At 35.2% G+C, this 20,466-nt stretch overlaps 1 pseudogene; it reads left to right on the forward strand.

Annotated features, from left to right (window-relative positions):
- Positions 1-457: 457 nt before the first annotated feature.
- On the forward strand, positions 458-7,343 carry LOC107865168 (annotated as a pseudogene).
- The last annotated feature ends 13,123 nt before the right edge of the window (positions 7,344-20,466 follow it).

Below are 20,466 nucleotides of genomic sequence, written 5' to 3' on the forward strand. Positions count from 1 at the left end.
ATAAGTTTTTACCTATTTTACCTATGTTAATCCACTTTTTTAATTTTTTTTTTAAAAGCATCTCTAAATCACCTTCAAAGCATTAGACATTGAAAATTCTAAAATAACCATGACATAAAACACGCACATAGATAAAGAGGTCTGAAATTCTAAAAATACCCTTAATATTCAAAAAGAGGCACTGCTTCTCATCTCTTATTAGTATTGAGATGATGGATATGAATATAGACAGAGACACGTTAACTAAAGGCATAGCTTGGACCCATCTTCGCTTACAAACTTTCGATGCCTGAATTTCCATGTGACATTAATGTGGTTGCTACCGTGTGTGGTGGCGAGATAAGTTGATATAGCACTTTCACAACTCATTTTCTCCCATTTTTTTTGCTGGTTCCAGCATTTTATTCTCATGATCAATATTGAACACTTAAGCTAAATCTCCCTCCATCCAAATTGATCTCCCTATATATATATTCACATCTTTTTCTCTATTTCCAACCCATTCAACTAAACATTTCCCAACAATATACCACGATACACTAAATGCAGGTGTCTATTTGCACAAGCTTAACATTTCCCATTTTGGCAATTGCTTTATTCATTTCACTAGCACACCCAGCCACAACTGCCAAAGCCTCTGGGTCAGCCTACACGAACTTCGTCAAAACCAAATGCAACGTCACCACATACACTTTACTTTGCCAGAAAAACACTAATTCCCTATGCCTCTTCAGTGAAAACCAACTCTACAAAGCTATGTAAAGCAACCCTTGATGTAACCATTGTTGGGTTTAATTGGTGTGAATGAAAAATAGAGGGACACAACCATTGAGCAAAAGACATATTATTTTGGAAAAGGTGTGACTGTTCAGATAGTTGTGTCTGTTCGAAAAAAGTGACAATGTTTTGAATGAACAGACATGACTCTTCCAAAGGATACACATTTTAAGTGAACCATTGCCACCTTTAAGAAGAGGCATCTAATGGCTATATAAACCTGCTTTCATCCACAGGTTTAGAAATGAATGAAAAAATTTCTGAAATAAAAAGTCTTCTTGTCTTCAAAATATTCTTTGTGATCAATCAAATCGTTGAGTAAGTTCGACGAATCCAATTATTTGAGGTACCACTATAGTTGGATTGAAAGTCATTTTATCCTAGGAGGAATATTTTAAAACCTTGGGTACAGTGAGGAGAATTATTCCTTAAGGAAACTCCATGAAGTCGGGGGATTTGGCTTTATATTTCTGTTTCATCTTAATTTCTTAAAAAATAAAACACACTTCTTAGGAAGATCACTTTGATCTTGTGTTGAGGGCGTTTTTGTACTTCATAGTGTTCTTGTTTTAAACTTGAACTAGTGTTGAAGTTGTTGTGCCTAAATACAGATTCTTGTACCCGAAAATACATGAAATAACAATCTTAAGGAATAACCCTTGTAGAATCTGTATTGCTTGTTTTTGGAGATTAAAGCTTTAAGATTTCTTTTGAACTTAACTATTGATTGGAAGACATAAAATCTTCATCACAAGTTAAATATCATTCGGTTGACTATTGGAAGTCATAAAAACTTCATCGTTAACTAGAAACAAGAAGAAGAGTTTAAAGTTGCTTAACTTTATAAATAGTATTCTGAAAATACTAAATTTTATTGTCTTGTGATGAAAGGAAAAATGGCTAACGAAAGTTAAATGCAAGATTCGGCTACGATTGTGTGGGCGACTAGTATTGCCTCAACAAGTCGACCAAATGCTCTGCAACCAATGGCACCTGTGGAGAAGCTCAGAAAATTTACGGGCAATAACTTTAAGTGATGGAAGCAAAAGATGTTCTTTTACCTCACCACTCTATGTCTTCAAAGGTTCATAGTGAGGAAGCTCCTAAGGTACCCGAGGGAACCTCGGACAAAGAGCATTTCAGGATTGTAGAGGTTTGGAAGCGTTCAGATTTCCTTTGAAGGAATTATATCTTGAGTGGTCTCCAAGACGACCTCTACAATGTTTACAGTAGAACTAAGACATCAAAGGAATTGTTGGAGGCACTAGAACAAAAATATAAGATAGAGGATACGGGAATTAAGAAATTCTTTGTTGCAAGGTTTATGGACTTTAAAATGATAGATAGAAAATCAGTTATCTCTCATGTTCAGGAATTGCAAGTAATCATCCATGATCTCTTAGTAGAAGGTATATCTTTGAAAAATACCTTAGTTAAACAAATTGAAAATGTTCGTAGTGCTCGCATAAACTATTTTGTAGGTTTGATTGTGAATGATGCATTTAAAGTAGCAGCGATCATTGAGAATCTACCACCTATGTGGAAAGACTTCAAAAACTACTTGAAGCATAAATGCAAGGAGATGACTGTCGAAGATATTATTGTCCAGCTGTTTATTGAAGAGGATAGTAAGGTTGCCGAGAGAAGGTCAAAAGGGAATTTTACAATTAATAAAGCACATATAGTAGAAGATGACCAAAATAATTCTAAGAAAAGGAAGAAAGTTGAATAAGGAAGCAATCAACCCAAGAAGAAATTCAAGGGAAAATGCTTCAACTATGGCAAAATTGGCCATAAGTTCACGGATTGTCGTGCCCTTAAGAATGGCAAGAAAAAGAACCAAGCTAATATGGTTGAGTCCAACAAAGAATGTGATGATCTATGTGCTATGTTCTCAGAATGCAATTTGGTAGGGAATCCCTGTGAATGGTGGATGGATTCTAGTGCCACCCACCATATGTGTGCAAACAAAGAGTTGTTTTCGTCATTCGCTCCGGCTCAAGTAGAAAATATGATCTACATGGCTAACTCTGCTACGGCTAAGGTAGAAGGAATAGGAAAAATGGGCTTGAAAATGACTTTAGGAAAGGTCTTGACACTTAACAATGTCTTGTACGTTTTGGAGTTACGTAGGAACTTGATTTCTATTTCACTTCTAGACAAGAACGGATTCAAATGTGTAACCGTTTTTGGAAAAATTGTAATTAGCAAAGGAGAAATGTATGTAGGAAAAGGCTATCTCACCGAGGGCCTTTATAAGATGAATGTAATGAATGTTGAAATCAATAAAAGTTCAAATTCTTCTTACTTGCTTGAGTCTTATAATTTGTGGCATGAACATTTAGGCCATGTTAATTACAAAACGTTATGAAAACTGATTAACTTAGAGGTTTTGCCTAACTTTGAGAGCAATAAATCAAAGTCTCAAATGTTTGTGGAATCAAAGTATGCAAAGCATCCTTATAAGTCCGTTGAAAGGAATTCCAATCCTTTAGACTTAGTACATACTGGCATTTGTGATATGAAGTCAACACCATCACGTGGTGGAAAAAAGTATTTCATAACTTGTATTGATGATTGGACTAGATATTGCTATGTCTACTTGCTAAATAGTAAGGATGAAACAATATATGCATTTAGGCAATACAAAACTGAAGTAGAAAATCAGTTAGAAAAAAAAGATAAAAATGATAAGAAGTGATAAGGGCGGAGAATATGAATCTCCTTTCGCCGAAGTATGTGTAGAAAATGGAATTGTCCATCAAACTATAGCCCCGTATTCACCTCAATCTAATGGAATTGTGGAAAGGAAAATCCAAACTTTGAAGTAAATAATGAATGCCTTACTTATAAGTTCTGGTTTACTATAAAACTTGTGAGGGGAGGCTATCCTTACCGCCAATCATATACTTAATAGAGTTCCCCATAGTAAGACAGAATAAATTCCTTATGAAAAATGGAAAGAAAGGAAACCCAACTTGAAATATTTCAAAGTGTGGGGGGTGTCTAGCAAAGGTCCAAGTTCCTATGCCTAAGAGGGTTAAGATAGGACCTAAGACTGTAGAATGCATGTTCATAGGATATGCTAAAAGTAGTAAAGCATGTCGGTTTTTTGTTCATAAATCTAAACATTCGGATATAAATGAAAATACGATAATTGAATCAAATAATGCTGAATTATTTGAAACATTTACTCGTATAAAACTAGACATGAATAGTTTAGTGAAGGGTCTAAACGAACTCGAGATGAACCAAGTGAGAATGTACATAATGAAGAGAATCTAAGACGCAGTACACATCAAAGAACTTCTACTACATTTGGATTAGATTTTGTAACATTTCTCTTAGAAAATGAGCCTCAAACATCTAAAAAAGCAATGTCGTCGTCAGACTCATCCTTTTGGAAAGAGGCAGTCAATAGTGAGATTGATTCAATCATAAGCAACCATACATGGGAATTGGTTGATCTTCCTCCAAAAAATAAACCTTTAGGTTCTAAATGGATCTTCAAAAGGAAAATGAAAGTGGATGGTACTATTGACAAATACAAGGCAAGACTTGTAATAAAAGGCTTCAAGCAAAAAGCAGACTTTGATTAATTTGATACATACTCGCCAATAACAAGGATAACATCAATTCGAATGTTAATTGCCTTGGCGGTAGTATATGGTCTTGAAATTCATCAAATGGATGTGAAAAACGCATTTCTAAATGGAGAATTGGAGGAGAAAATTTACATGGAACAACATGAGGGTTTTGTGGTTCCAAAAAAGGGGAATAAGGTGTGTAAATTTATTAAGTCATTGTATGGACTAAAACAAGCACCTAAATAATGGCATGTGAAGTTTGACAAAACCATGTTGGAAAACGGGTTCAAGATAAATGAATATGATAAATGTGTTTACATTAAAGACACTCTGAATCACCAAGTCATTATTTGCTTATATGTGGATGATATGTTGATCATCAGTAGACACAGTGCAACAAAACGAATGATCGAGAGCAAGTTTGATATGAAAGACCTTAAAGTTGCGGATGTGATCTTAGGTATAAGAATCCATAGAACTCCACAAGGATTGGAATTATCACAGTCTCATTATATCAAAAATGTACTTAAAAAATTCAAGTATAGGAAATTCCGTATTGCCAAGACACCATTGGATGTGAGCTTTGCACCTCAAAAGAATGAAGGAGAAAGTGGCTCACAATTGGAGTACGCAAGATTATTGGGATGTTTAATATATATAATGAATTGTACACGACCAGATATAGTATGCGCTATTAGTAAGTTGAGTTGGTACACAAGTAATCCCAACAAAACTCATTGGATGGCAATGAAAAGAGTTTTGGGGTATTAAAATACACTCAAGACTATGCCTTGCATTATAATAAATATTCTGTGGTACTTGAAGGATATAGTGATGCCAATTGGATCACCGGATTAAAAGAAGTAAAATCCACAAGTGGATATGTATTTACTATCGGTAGAGGAGCAGTCTCTTGGAAATCATCCAAATAGACTTGTATTGCTCGCTCTACAATGGAATCTAAATTTATTGCATTGTTTAAAGCCGGTGAAGAAGTAGAATGGCTCCAGAATTTCTTGAAAGATATTTCTTATTGGCCAAAACCAGTGGCACCAGTAAGTATACACTGTGATAGCCAAGCGACAATAGGTAGGGCAGGGATCATAATGTACAACAGTAAATCTCGTCATATAAGACGGAGAGATAATACCGTTAGAGAACTTCTCTCTAGTGGAATTATCACAGTTGACTATGTAAAGTCAAAGGATAATGTGTCGGATCCACTTACAAAAGGCTTGTCTAGAGAAGGAGTAGAAAGGACATCTAAGGAAATGGGTTTAAGGCCTAGGACAAGTCAGTACAGTGGTAACTCTACCTCGCAGACTGGAGATCCCAAGAGCTAGGTTCAAGAAGATCAAACAAAGTTGTGTCTGACAGGTTGAACATTGTCAATTACCAAACCCATTCTCATGATATAGACAATGTTTAGTAAACAAGGATAAGACTTAAAGTGAAAAGTCTTTTAATGATTATCTAAATTTGGCAGATTTGACCAAATGTTTAATCTATAGGATTGAACGTTTAGAAATCACCTATGTGAGGGAAAAGTGGAAGTCGTTTCAAGGAGAATGTTAGTAAAGGCCTATTCTCTAAACTCTCATGAAATTAGGACCTGTTCATTGGTTGAAAAGAAAAAAACCGTGAGAACCAAAAATGGTAAAAGGTTGGCTGTGTGCATGTGTTGTCTAGGTGTACATTAAAGCTCGAAGGTTCAAAGATATCAAATCTACCGATTGATCGAGTGCATCCGATGCATGTTCACTACGAAAAGTTCAAAGGGAAACCCACTTATGCAGATGCAATCAGTCTTTGCTTGATGATCACATACTTGTCCGTAAAGTTTTACAAAGAATAGCCATTCTCCATTCATGTGAGGGATTGTTGGGTTTAATTGGTGTGAATGGAAAATGGAGGGACACAACCTTTCAATAAAAAAGACATATTGTTTTGGAAAAGGTGTGACTGTTAAGATAGTTGTGTATGTTCAGAAATAGACACAATGTTTCAAATGAACAGACATAATTCTTCCAAAGGATAACCTTTTAAGTGAACCATTGCCACCTTTTAGAAGAGGCATCTGATGGTTATATAAACCTGTTTTCATCCACAGGTTTACAATTGAATGAAAAATTTTCTGAAATAAAAACCCTTCTTGTCTTCAAAACATTCTTTGTGATCATTCAAATCGTTGAGTGAGTTCGACGAATCCAATTATTTGAGGTACCACTATAGTTGAATTGAAATGCATTTTATCCTGGGAGGAATATTCCAAAACCTTGGGTACAGTGAGTGGAATTATTTTTTAAGGACACTCCGTGAAGTCGGGAGACTTGGCTTTATATTTATGTTTCATCTTAATTTCTAAAAGAATAATACACACTTCTTAGAAAGATCACTTTGATCTTGTGTTGAGGGTGTTTTTGTACTTCATAGTGTTCTTGTTTTAAACTTGAACTAGTGTTGAAGTTGTTGTGCCTAAATACAGATTCTTGTACCTGAAAATACATGAAATAACAACCATAAAAGGAGCAAAAAATACCTCTGTCACTGTCAACTCTGAAAAAACAGAAGGGAATAACCCGAATTGAAGCCTCTATTATTGAAGAGTGCATAGAAGATGTGAAGGATGCAGTATACGAACTCAAGCTTGTTGTTGAAGCAATGGGACATCTGAGTGACGAAGATAAAGAATTTCAGTTGTCTAATGCTAAAACGTACGCAAGTTCAGTAATAACAGATGCTGACTCATGCACTGATGGGTTTTCTGGATGGAAGGTAAATCCAACTGTGAAGAAAATGATAAATAGTTGCATGGAAAATATAACTAAACTTGCCAGCAATGTGTTGGCACTTATTAACCATCTGTATTAGGGGCTGGATCGATTGGAAGGTTTCAACGACTCTGATTTGTTGCACCTGAGTTTCTTAATTTCTTATACTAATATTCTGGACATGCAATCTTGTTCATTCTATGTTTAAAGATACTACTATGAATGTAGTCAGTTTCATGAATCCATTTTCTCGAACTAGTTACTATATACTTGGTTAAGATACTTTAATTTTCTAAAATAGATGTAGCTAACATTAGTCCGCTAGAAGAAATTGAAGGGAAAAAATGGAAACCAAACCAGGAAAAAATTAAAAGACAATACGACAGGTTAGTACCTACCTAGTTGATTTTATCCCCATCTCCTTCGGGGAGTGGTCGATTCAACTACAGCGATATACTCATGTTGATGGATTTTTTCTCTAGCAGCATTTCATGATATGATCCGGTGGTTCTGGTGGGAATAGGGGAAGATATTATGTACCAGAGTTTGTAGACATGGCCATGTTTCAGGTCTTTATGATTATGCTATATATATTAGAGTGGTTATTACAATCTCTATTCAGAGTACTACTTTCAATGGTGAAATTTGTAGTTTAATTTCATTTTAAGTGAATAGGAAGTAATAGGAGGTCATAGGTTTAAATCTTAAAAACAGCCTCTTGCAGAAATGTAAGATGAGGAGGCCGCATAATTAAATAATTGGCCTTTTTTGGGACACCGCCTAGCGAGAACTGGCTGCCTTTCTTTTTAAGAGACAAAAATAGAATAACTAGATCTGATCTCACCTAATTAAGGAGAAAAGAATATGAAGTGTTCTTAACTACTAATTTAAGCTTAAACGGATCCTATACGTAATTAGAATGTCATTTAAATGAGATGGCGTGGGAAAAAATTCAAATTGAAAAATACACAAGGAAAGCACAACGGTGGGGTACGAGTTAGAGTTTTTGTCCTGATTTTTTTATCAAAATTAAGTTTTATTTTTTTTTGGAAGGAAAATAAAAGTTATCATAATTACTTTTACTTTTCTTGAAAGAAAAATATAAATTTCTTTCATATTTGGCTAACCTATATCTTTGAGGAAAGGTTTGGAACTCTATGAATAGAAGACTCCCCTTCTCATACCATAACACAATAGCATCCACAATGTAGTCTTTTATAGAGTCTAGTTTATGGGGATATTTTATCTCTCATTAGTTTTATGTTTTTTAATATTAGGTTTTATATGTAGGCCAGTTGACTAAATAATATAATAATATTAAGTTTTTTGTATTATTTTTATGTGTCTTCTGAATTGTCACCATAATGGTTTGCAAACTAATAGCTTCCGCATGACGTCATCTCGATTTTGAACCCAATAAGTGGTATCAGAGCATACGGTTCAAAGATCCAGGGGTTTGATAAAATGAGGTTGAAGACAAGTCCAAGGCGGTTCTAATCTATTTGCAATCAATTGGATGATAATGAAGATTTTTTGCTGAACTACATGTGGAGAACAAGTTTCAACCATATTTTAAAAAACATTCCTGTTGCTGCATCTTTAAAAATAAAAATAAAATATTACTTTTAAACCAATTTTTAACCATGATACTTTAAACTTTATTTTTAACCATGGCAAGCAACAGTGATGAAGATTTTATGAAGAACGAATTAGTTCATGCATGTGAAGAAGGCGGATCAGGTCAAGAAAATCAAGCCAAAAAGAGGAGATTTGTTAGGGTTTTTGACCTGATTTTCTTACCAAAATTAAGTTTTACTTTTTCTTGCAAGAAAAATAAAAGTTACCATAATTACTTTTACTTTTCCTGAAAGAAAAATATAAAACTTTTTCATATTTTGCTAACCTCTTTCTTTGAGGAAAAGTTTTGAAACTCTATAAATAGGACCCCCCTTCACATACCATAATACAATAGCATCCACAATGCAGTCTTTTAATGAGTCTAGTTTATGAGGAGATTTTATCTCTCATTAGTTTTATATTTTTTAATATTAGGTTTTATATGTAGGTCAATTGACCAAATAATATAGTAATACTAAGTTTTTAGTATTGTTTTTATGTGTCTTGTGTATTGTCATCACAATAATTTTCAAACTAATAGCTTCCGCATAACACCGTCTCGGTTTTGAACCCAAAAATAGGTACTAAGTTTGGCTAGTGTGGGGAAGTGTGTATGATGGAGCATGATATAAGCAAAGGGATTGTCTAGTTAAGCTACTCAAAAAGTACTCCTTCTGGCTCAATTATGAGTAACATTTGACTAGCTTATGTGTTTAAACATAAAAAAATAGACTTTAAATTTTAGTCCAAAATAAGTCTTGATTAAATAAATATAAGGCTATAAATTATATCACAAAGTTAAAATGATTTGAAATATAAAAATAAAAAAGTAATGTAGAGTGTGCCACATAGGACAAAGGGAGTACCCATTAGCTTACATGTCAATTATATTGCACCACTTTAATAAGATAACGAATCCATTGACAACCTAAAAGGTTTGGAGTGGATTGCTCTTCAATCCAGAGAATTGTTCCCAGAATCACAAACGCAACGAGAACTAAGAGAAAAATGCAATAAGTAGTGCAGGAGTACAAAACGTAAAGACATAGGATTTTTAGGTGGAAACTCCTTGTTCAAGGGAGAAAAAACAAAACGTTTCTCCTAGATTTTGACCTCCACTATATTCAAGAAACCTCTTGAATATAGACTCCAATGATTAACCTTTTAATCCTTTGTTTTCTAGCAATAAATCGATTACAAGTAAACCAAGCAGTAACTCTACTGCTTCCACCCTCCAACTACCGCTACCTGGACTTCACAAGCTAACTCTAGCTTGACACAATCACCTAACTCTAGATGATTATAAGAGATGGTACACCAAAAATGATACACTACAGCGCCTACTACAATCATAAGCAACATAGGCAGATTTTTAAGAACAAAATTATAAAGACTCGACTATAACAAGGAAGTAAAGATCAATTCGATGAGAAACAAGTTCTCTGCTATAGTTCCAGGCTTTGATTTACAGCGCTGTTCACTTTAAAAAGATCTTTAATTATAAGTATATGGAAGTGGCGGTTTTCTTGTTGAGGAAGATGAGCATTATATGTTGTAACCCAAGAAAACCTAGAAGAATTCTTATTGGTTGAGGCAAAAAGGTGGCAGCAGCTTCCACCAACTTTTGTAATTTGTGTCAGCTAAAAAATTGATTGTGACAAAGATGAGTGAGCCCAACTTGTTCCCTAATACGTAAAAGGACTTTGTCATTACAACAAGGGCTCCAAGGAATAGGTCCCAAACCATAAATTTGTCAATAATCAAAACTAAAGACTTAACAGTTTCTCCTTTTTTGATGATGACAAACTCATTCAATCAGATTAGCATACTCAACATCTTTAGTCAATTTCTTCACAACACAGCCTACCCTTCAGCAATACAACATAAGCCACAAGAGCACATACCAGACCAGTTGCCCAACCAATTCCCCTATCACTGATGCCTATAAGAATGTAGTTATCCTCCACTTTATTCCCCCTATTAATGAGCATTTAAGTTCCCTTGAATAAGAGATCCTCTGTTTGTATCAACATACCCCACAGACTACACATATACAAAGCTACTATATATTTTTCCACAATAACATTCTATATATATGCATATACATATCTATACATATCTACAAATGCATTTTGTTTTCCTCCTTTTGATATTATCAAAAAGGTTAAACAGTAAACTAGGTATAGAGAAGTCATACATATTAATTCGTGGCCATTGATACAACACTGACAGATACAAGAGATAGAAGATAAAAAAAGAAGAAGTGATAGCATGAAATAAATGATTAATGTCAAAATCATTCAAGGATTAAATCAATACAAAAACTATTCAAAGATAGTGAAATTAAAACAATCTATCCATTGTGACAAAGTCATCACTAGAGCAATATGAACTGAGGAAAATGAAGTAAGAGTAAAGAAAAGAGATTTTAGGATAAAACTTTTGACCATTGCTTAAGAAGCATTGTCATCCTTTTATTTGCATTGGCATGAACTTTAAGGATCTGCTGAGTTAGGTCCTCATTTTGACAGTTAATACTTTGACCATGCCTTTTAGATTCTTTACCCTTTCCTGCAGGGCAACATTTTCAGAACACAACTTTTCTTATACACTTATACCTACTTTTTTTTCCTAGAAGATGAAGCCTTTAATAAACAAATTCCAGCATCCTTCAGAGTAATCAGGGCAGACATAGAATCTAGTTCTTCCTTCAACTTCTTCTATGTTTCCACTAATTCGGAGACATGAGACTTGGGACTTTCCACCACCTCTCCTGGGAACACATTCATTGTCCTCAAGAGTGGTCAAGTTTAACACCTACTTAACTAAACTGGCATTTCCTTGTCCACACACCATATTAAAGTAATCTAGAATCCCGTTGTGCCAGAACCCATAAGCCAGACATCGTTTCCCATCTTTAGTAGTCATCACTATATGCATTTTCCTAATAATGAGTGTACGGAGACATATTTTACTAACTTTGGCTAATATCTCCATGAGATATAAATCTGGGCTAGTTATAGTGGTTCTTTTATCTAATTAGGGAAGAAAACACCTATTCACTAACTAACACAATAGTTGGTACTCACCTTTTGTAATGCCCCGAGGTACAACCTGATACAAGTATGATCATAATCATGACACTTTTGAGTATTTTTGAAGACTAGTCACTAAAGGGCCCTTTTGTCATTTTGTCTATTATTGTCATGTAGTATAAATAGAACATTGTAGGATTTATTTCTTTAGTTGATCATTATTATTAAAGAATACTTCTCTTATAGTGAGAGAGAGTCCAATTGAAACTAGGGCATAAGATAAGGGTGGATTCTCTTATGTGTAGCATTTTGCTTGATACGTTGGTGCTTGGGTGGTGGGGCCTCTCTTGTGTCAATTGTAAGATTTAGGTATTTTTTGTGTGAAGCTTCAAAGGTCCAAGAGTGGAATATTCTCTTGGGTTTTTAAGACTACATCAACACTTGTCTAACTATCTATCTTGTATCTTGTTTTAGTTTCAGCTTCTTGTGTTGTTAATGTAACCTATTTGTTCTTGTTGCTATTGTAATATTGTGGAGTTTCATCTTGTGTTGCTAAATTTGTTGTTGGCTGGCTGTTTTGTTGTATTAACACCTTGTATCCTCTTCTTTCTTATTCTAGATAGTGAATCCGAGAGAGGTCCCTATTTGGTCCATGATTTGTTGTGATTTGTGGTCTGTTTTGGGGTGTGATTTCATGTTCCTTTTTTTGTTTCGTATCATTTAGTATCAAAGAAAGGTTTGATTTTATTCCAACAAAATCAATCTTGGAATTATTATCTTGAAAAAAAAAGTTACTGTTCACGTTTTTAGTGGCTTTCAAAAAACTTGATTTTTGTGTGTTTCTAGTGTTAGATCTTGTTCCCTAACACTATTAGAGTATAGAAATTAAAAATACCGACAAAAAAGAAGTGTCAAAATCGAAAATCCCCCAAAAAATATACTAAACCCGTTTTTGACCCTAGGTCAAATTTTGAGTTTTTGATTTTGCATTTTTCTTGTATTTTTAGTGTTAGATTTGTGTTCTCTAATGCTATAGGAGTATAGGGTTATAATTTGAGCTAAATTGGAGGTTATTTGAGCCATCCACCAATGTTGAACTTGAGTTTGAAGAAATTTGAAGTTGGGATCTCTTTGTGGGAGGTTGTTTTGAAATAACGTATGTTTTGTGTTGTAGGTTTTGCATTGTATTGTTGTGTGTGATGTTGCGGACTGATTTGGTATCTTGATTGGACCGTAATTTGAAGGGTTATTTTGGATACCACCATAAAGGAACCCAAGGCTTCAAATGCATTTTGTTTTCCCCCTTTTGATATTATCAAAAAGGTTAAACAGTAAACCAGGTATAGAGAAGTCATACATATTAATTCATGGCCATTGAGACAACACTGACAGATGCAAGAGATAGAAGATAAAAAAAGAAGAAGTGATAGAATGAAACAAATTATTAATGTCAAAATCATTCAATAATTAAATCAATACAAAAACCATTCAAAAATAGTGAACAGCAAAATAATTTATCCATTGTGCCAAAGTCATCACTAGAGCAATATTAACTGAAGAAAATGAAGTGAAGAGTAAAGAAAAGAGATTTTAGGAAGAAGTTTTTGACCATTGCTTAAGAAGCATTGTCATTCTTTTATTTGCATTGGCATGAGCTTTAAGGATCTGTTGAGTTAGGTCCTCATTTTGACATTTAATACTTTGACCATGCCTTTTAGCTTCTTTACCCTTTCCTGCAGGGCAACATTTTCAGAACACAACTTTTCTTGTACACCTATACCTACTTCTTTTTTCCTAGCAGATGAAGCCTTTAACGAACAAATTTCAGCATCCTTCAGAGCAATCAGGGAAGACATAGACTCTAGTTCTTCCTTCAACTTCTTCTGTGTTTCCACCAATACGGAGACATGAGACTTGGGACTTTCCACCACCTCTCCTGGGAACACATTCATTGTCCTCAAGAGTGGTCAAGTTTAATACCTACTTAACTAAAATGGCATTTCCTTGTCCACACACCATATTAAAGTAATCTAGAATCCCGTTGTGCCTGAACCCATAAGCCAGCCCATGTCTCCCATCTTTAGAAGTCATCACTATATGCATGTGCTTAATAATGAGCGTAGGAAGACAGATTTTACTAACCTTAGCTAATATCTCCATGAGATATAAATCTAGGCTAGTTATAGTAGTTCTTTTATCTAATCTGGGAAGAAGACACCTATTCACTAACTAACACAATAGTTGGTACTCACCTTTTGTAATGCCCCGAGTCTGTACCTGATACAAGTATGATCATGATCATGACACTTTTGACTATTTTTGAAGACTAGTCACTAAAGGGCCCTTTTGTCATTTTGTCTATTATTGTAATGTAGTATAAATAGAACATTTTAGGGCTTATTTCTTTAGTTGATCATTATTATTAAAGAATACTTCTCTTAGAGTGAGAGAGAGTCCAATTGAAACTAGGGCATAAGATAAGGTTGGATTCTCTTGTGTGTTGCATTTTGCTTGATACGTTGGTGCTTGGGTGGTGGACGCCTCTCTTGTGTCAATTGCAAGAGTTAGGTATTTTTTGAGTGAAGCTTTAAAGGTCCAAGAGTGGAATAGTCTCTTGGGTTGATAAGACTACATCAACACTTGTCTAACTACCTATCTTGTATCTTGTTTTAGTTTCAGCTTCTTATGTTGTTAATGTAACCCATTTGTTCTTGTTTCTATTTTAATTTTGTGGAGTTTCATCTTGTGTTGCTAAACTTGTTGTTGGCTGGCTGCTTTGTTGTATTAACACCTTGTATCCTCTTCTTTCTTGTTCTAGATAGTGAATCCGAGAGAGGTCCCCATTTGGTCCATGATTTGTTGTGATTTGTGGACTATTTTCGGGTGTGATTTCATGTTCCTTTGTTTGTTTCGTATCATTTAGTATCAAAGCAAGGTTTGATTTTATTCCAACAAAATCAATCTTGGGATTATTATCTTGAAAAAAAAAAGTTACTGTTCACATTTTTAGGGGCTTTCAAAAAACTTGATTTTTGTGTGTTTCTAGTGTTAGATCTTGTTCCCTAACACTATTAGAGTATAGAAATTGAAAATCCCAACAAAAAAGAAGTGTCAATCGAAAATCCCCTAAAAAATATACTAAACCCGTTTTTTACCCTAGGTCAAATTTTGAGTTTTTGATTTTGCATTTTTCTTGTCTTTTGAGTGTTAGATTTGTGTTCTCTAATACTATAGGAGTATAGGGTTCTAATTTGAGCTAAATTGGAGGTTATTTGAGCCATCCACCAATGTTGAACTTGAGTTTGAAGAAATTTGAAGGTGGGATCTCTTTGTGTGAGGTTGTTTTCAAATAGCGTATGTTTTGTGCTATAGGTTTTGCATTGTATTGTTGTGTGTGATGTTGCGGACTGATTTGGTATCTTGATTGGATCGTAACTTGAAGGGTTATTTTTGATACCACCATAAAGGAACCCAAGGCTTCAAATGCTCAAACAATGGATAATAATGCCATCAATCTCATTTTGGCTCACCTTGAAACTATGTCCCGAGATATTGCTAGGTTGAAAGTGGGTCTTGAGAAATTAGATATGGATGTGGCATCAATGAGTGGGAGATTAGAACATGTGGAAAGCCAAAGAAGTCGACCTTCTACCCTTCAAAATATTTCCCCAACTAATACTCCCGAGACCTTGTACCAAATGCAATATACAGCAATTTCTATAAATCAAACTAATCTTTACTCGTAAAGCCGAGAACAAGATAGATCAAGCCATCCTACACTCCACCAAGTCCAACAAGAAGAGCTTGAAACCCAAATACCATCACCAAACCCAAACCCTCCCATCCAAACTCCACTTGACCAAAGACCTCACTATCCAAATCTAATCTCGCCACTACAAGCTCTACTTAACCCAAACAGACCAATCCATGTTGTGGGCTATGGTAGGGGAGGAAAACATGATGGTTATGGGCTGTATGATGATGTTTAATTGAGGGAAAAAAGAATGAGGAGTATACATAGATAGTTAGGCCAAGAGGTGAGACATGGCCACCCAAACCGAGATGTAGGTCTCAATTCCATCAAAGTGAGTCTTCCCGTTTTCAAAGGTGAGAGTGATCCCAAACCTACCTTGCATGAGAGTCATCTTGACAAGATCTTCCAACTTAATAATCTCACCAAAGAAAAAAAAATTGTTATGCTATAGCTCATTTCGAAGGGTATGCTAATACATGGTGGGAGTATGTTAAATGGTTTGGGCATGAGATGATTGGGGGACAACCACCTCCTTGGTTTTAATTGAAGAACCTTATGCGACAAAGGTACTTGCCTAAGACTTATAGGCATGAGCTCCTTGCTAAATTGTACAATTTGAGGCAAGGGAACAAGAGTGTCATGCCTTAGTATGATGAATTTCAACAATTGATATTGAAGCTTGACCACCGAGGCGAGCAAGTAAGTCATGACATTGTGCGCTTGAAGGTTGGTTTAAACAAGGACATCTCCACTCGCATGATGCTTCACTAATTCAACACCATAGATGGCATCTTCCATGCGTCTTTATAGGTTGAGAGGGAGCTCAAAGATAACTCATTCATGGCTACCCAACCCGAGGCCACAAAGGTTGTCCAAAAACATCCTCCAAGGTATGAACGTAAATTGAATTGTACTTCCAATCCCAAGGGATTTCAATGCTTCAAATGCCAAGGGTGGGGGTACAAGGCTGGTGAGTGCCCAAACCGAAGGAACGTGATCCTAAGGGAAGGAAAATTGTACTATATTAGGGAAGAAGTAGTAATTGAATCCTCTAAGGTTGATGGAAAGCCTCAAGATGGAGAACAAAAAAAGGTTAAAATGCAAGGCGAGGAAGATGTAGAAGATGTGTGGCCTTGTGAAGGATATTATGAAGTGCCTTTGTAAAAGAGGTGAGGTTATGAATTTGTGGGAAAATTCCTCTCAAGATGGAGAGGATGATACAAGTATGATCATGATTATGACACTTTTGAGTATTTTTGAAGACTAGCCACTAAAGGGCCCTTTTGTTATTTTGTCTATTATTGTAATGTAGTATAAATAGAACATTGTAGGGTTTATTTCTTTAGTTGATCATTATTATTACAAAGTACTTCTCTTAGAGTGAGAGAGAGTCCAATTGAAACTAGGGCATAACATAAGGGTGGATTCTCTTGTTTGTTGCATTTTGCTTAATACATTGGTGCTTGGGTGGTGGACGCCTCTCTTGTGTCAATAGTAAGAGTTAGGTGTTTGTTGTGTGAAGTTTTAAAGGTCCAAGAGTGGAATATGCTCTTGGGTTGTTAAGACTACATCAACACTTGTCTAACTACCTATCTTGTATCTTATTTTAGTTTTGCTTCTTGTGTTATTAATGTAACCCATTTGTTCTTGTTGCTGTTGTACTATTGTGGATCTTCATCTTGTGTTGCTAAAATTGTTGTTGGCTGGCTGTTTTGGTGTATTAACACCTTGTATCCTCTTCTTTCTGGTTCTAGATAGTGAATCCGGGAGAGGTCCCCATTTAGTCCACAGTTTGTTATGATTTGTGGACTGTTTTGGGGTGTGATTTCGTGTTCCCTTAATTGTTTTGTATCAGTACCCCAGACGCCATATGGTTCTTACGACCCTAAAGGACCACAAGCTAACCCATGGCTGATATTTGTTGTGAGCACTGAATAATAGCACCATAATAATAATAATACTAAAATAAATGCAAAAATTAGGCTGAAGTCACCATAAGGTTCACAACTGAAAAAATACTGAATACTGATAAATGAATACTGAAAATTGAATATCTATCTGAAATACTACAGTCTGAAAGCCTCTAACTGTCTGAATATAGAGTTGATGGGACAATTCCCCAACTAACTCTGACTACTGAAAGAAACTGAACACTAAGATAATGAAATGATATAATAACTTTGTCCTTAAAATATGAGGACTCACCACTAAATCTTCTGCTAATAGATTGGGCTGCTAAGTTTAGTCGGGAGCCTGTGCATCTGGAACTATGATATAAGACATCATAGCGCAAAAGAAAGGTATGCATCAATACTTTGAATGTACTGGTATGCTAAGTGAGGTAGGTTGATATACGTGGGTTCATATGCATGAACAAACAATTGACTGAGTAACTTGAATATAACTGAATGAGAGTACATGTATAACTAAAACTGATGAAACACTGATTATACAATATTGTGTACATATCTAAGTATATTGTTTTTAAGATCGTGGTAACATTGTATACTGAATTCTAATAACTGAAATACTGATATCTGAGTTAACTGATACTGCAATACTAATAACTGAGGGACTATTTCTAACAGTCTTGATTCTGAGGAACAGTGCTGAGTTCCATACTGAGCTAAGCAACTATGTCTGATAGTCCTGATTCTATAGAACTAAACTGAGTTCTATACTAGGACTGAAACTGAAACTATATAAGGTAATCATCTAATCGACATGCCTCTCTCTGAATTAATTGGGCTCCAACCTGTAACCCCATCTGGATGGTTGTCAGTACCATGCCACGGGTAAAGACAAGTTTTTAGTCACCCTCATCTGGCAGGTTCTCTAAACGAGAATGGTGGTACCCTCATCTGGTAGGTAAAACACCTCATTAACCCTCAATTATCAGGTTGATGTCTCAACCTATGCTGGATATGTAGTTCTGGAATACAAGGACTGCTTATAAGGATCACAACCTCTATTGGCAGGTGAGTCCCCATCTTTGGGTTCACTCGATGCTGAATCCTACTCCCAACTGAATAGACACTTAACAAATTTCTAAACTATACTAAGTTGGACTGGATTATCACCATTTGTGTTAACTGACTGAACTGGAATGAGTTCACTGAATTTTGAACTGATCACTGAACTGAGACCGTGACTGTTTACTGAGTACTACTGTTCATGACTCTACTAAAACTGTTCTGTAACTACTATAGCTCTAGGTAAACAACTAGATTGTTTGGGTATTGGATACCCCCAGGACTCGATAGCATGAGAAGTAAAGCATAACATAAACTTGAGAAGCATAACAATATTCACTTGCTCACAACTTATTCATAGAGGCATTTTATCAAACACTTGTAAGATATAAGCTTGCACATATGCTAGCATGTCATGATTTTCACCTTTAATTCACATGAGCAATTTATCAAGCACATTGGGGATCATAATCTATACACATGATATTAAAAAACATGTAGGCATCATACTTTCAAATCCAAATTTGCAAATCAAGGGATTTTAACATGAATTCACATGATACTATACACATGATAAATAATTTCACATGAAACTTGAAATAAACTATGTATTAGAACACAATTTACATCATAATCATGAATACACTCAAATCTAACATAGAATTCATAAAATCAATAAACTTGTAGTTTAAAAGAATTTCTTGAAATCCAAGGGTGGAATAAAACTCTTGGATGAACATTTCACATACCTTGATGCTTGAATTAGTGAAGATTAATGGTGCATTCTTGAAGCTTGAATTTGAATTTAGATCCCCTAGTGTTTGTTCTTGAGTAAACTTTGAGAAAGAATGAAATATTTTGCCTTACGAGAGGCTTAATATCTTGTTTTGTGGGATGATATAATATGGAAAAAGACCCATTTACCCTTTTGGATGAGAGTTTTAATGGCTGATATCGCACCCAGTGATGTGCAACCCAACGTATTGCATTATTGGGATTAATGTGATGGATGATCTGTCGCGATGAGTCCATGTTAATTCATTGGAATTGCACTATGAAACTGGGGAAAAATATTTGTCGATGCGATGGGCGATGTGGCGCATTGAGATCATGTCGACCCACTATTTTGGTCATCCAAACTTCATTCAAACGAGGTCCAAAAAATCCAAAACTCACCCGAAGTGACCTATTGAAACCCCTAATCGTGATTCAATCCAAAGATCAATATTTTAAGGTTTTAAGGATTGTGAAATAAGATTTCCAACTTATGAAGACTAAAGTAATTCTAAGTATAGACACTTGGCTAAAATTTTTAAGTCTAGGACCTCCTTTCATGCTCTAAGGGCTGAGTTAGGCTTAGAATTTTGTAGGGTCTTACAATATCTCCTCCTTGGGAACATTCATACTCGAATGAGAATGACTAAGCTTAGAATACTAATAGACTAAGTCTACACACTGAACATGCACAATTGAGGCATGATTACCTAACTGAAATTACTGATATATTGAGTTTTTTTCATACTGAACATATATAAATGAAGCATGACTGAAATTGAATCCTGAAAGCATGACACATGGATGAGCTATTTCATGAGGGTTTACACGATATGATAATGCTATAAAAATAAACAAATATGAAACTCATAAAGTAAATCTGAACATAGAACTGAGTAAATTCAAGGAGAACTATTACCTTGAGCTGAATCTGAGTTTGCAGAGAAGAGGTGAGGATACTTGGTCCACATATTTGCTTCTGCTTCCCAAGTAGCTCTCTCAATAGACTGATTTTACCAAAGAGCTTTAACTAGAGAAACTTCTTTGTTTCTCAATCTGTGAACCTGATGATCAAGGATTTTGACTGGGATCTCTTCATAAGAGAGGTTGTGCTGAATATCTATACCCTCTATAGGGACTACAATTGCTGGGTCACCTATGCATTTATTAAGCAAGGAG

Source organism: Capsicum annuum, chromosome 3 (genome assembly GCF_002878395.1).
Source record: "Capsicum annuum cultivar UCD-10X-F1 chromosome 3, UCD10Xv1.1, whole genome shotgun sequence".
NCBI lineage: Eukaryota > Viridiplantae > Streptophyta > Magnoliopsida > Solanales > Solanaceae > Capsicum > Capsicum annuum.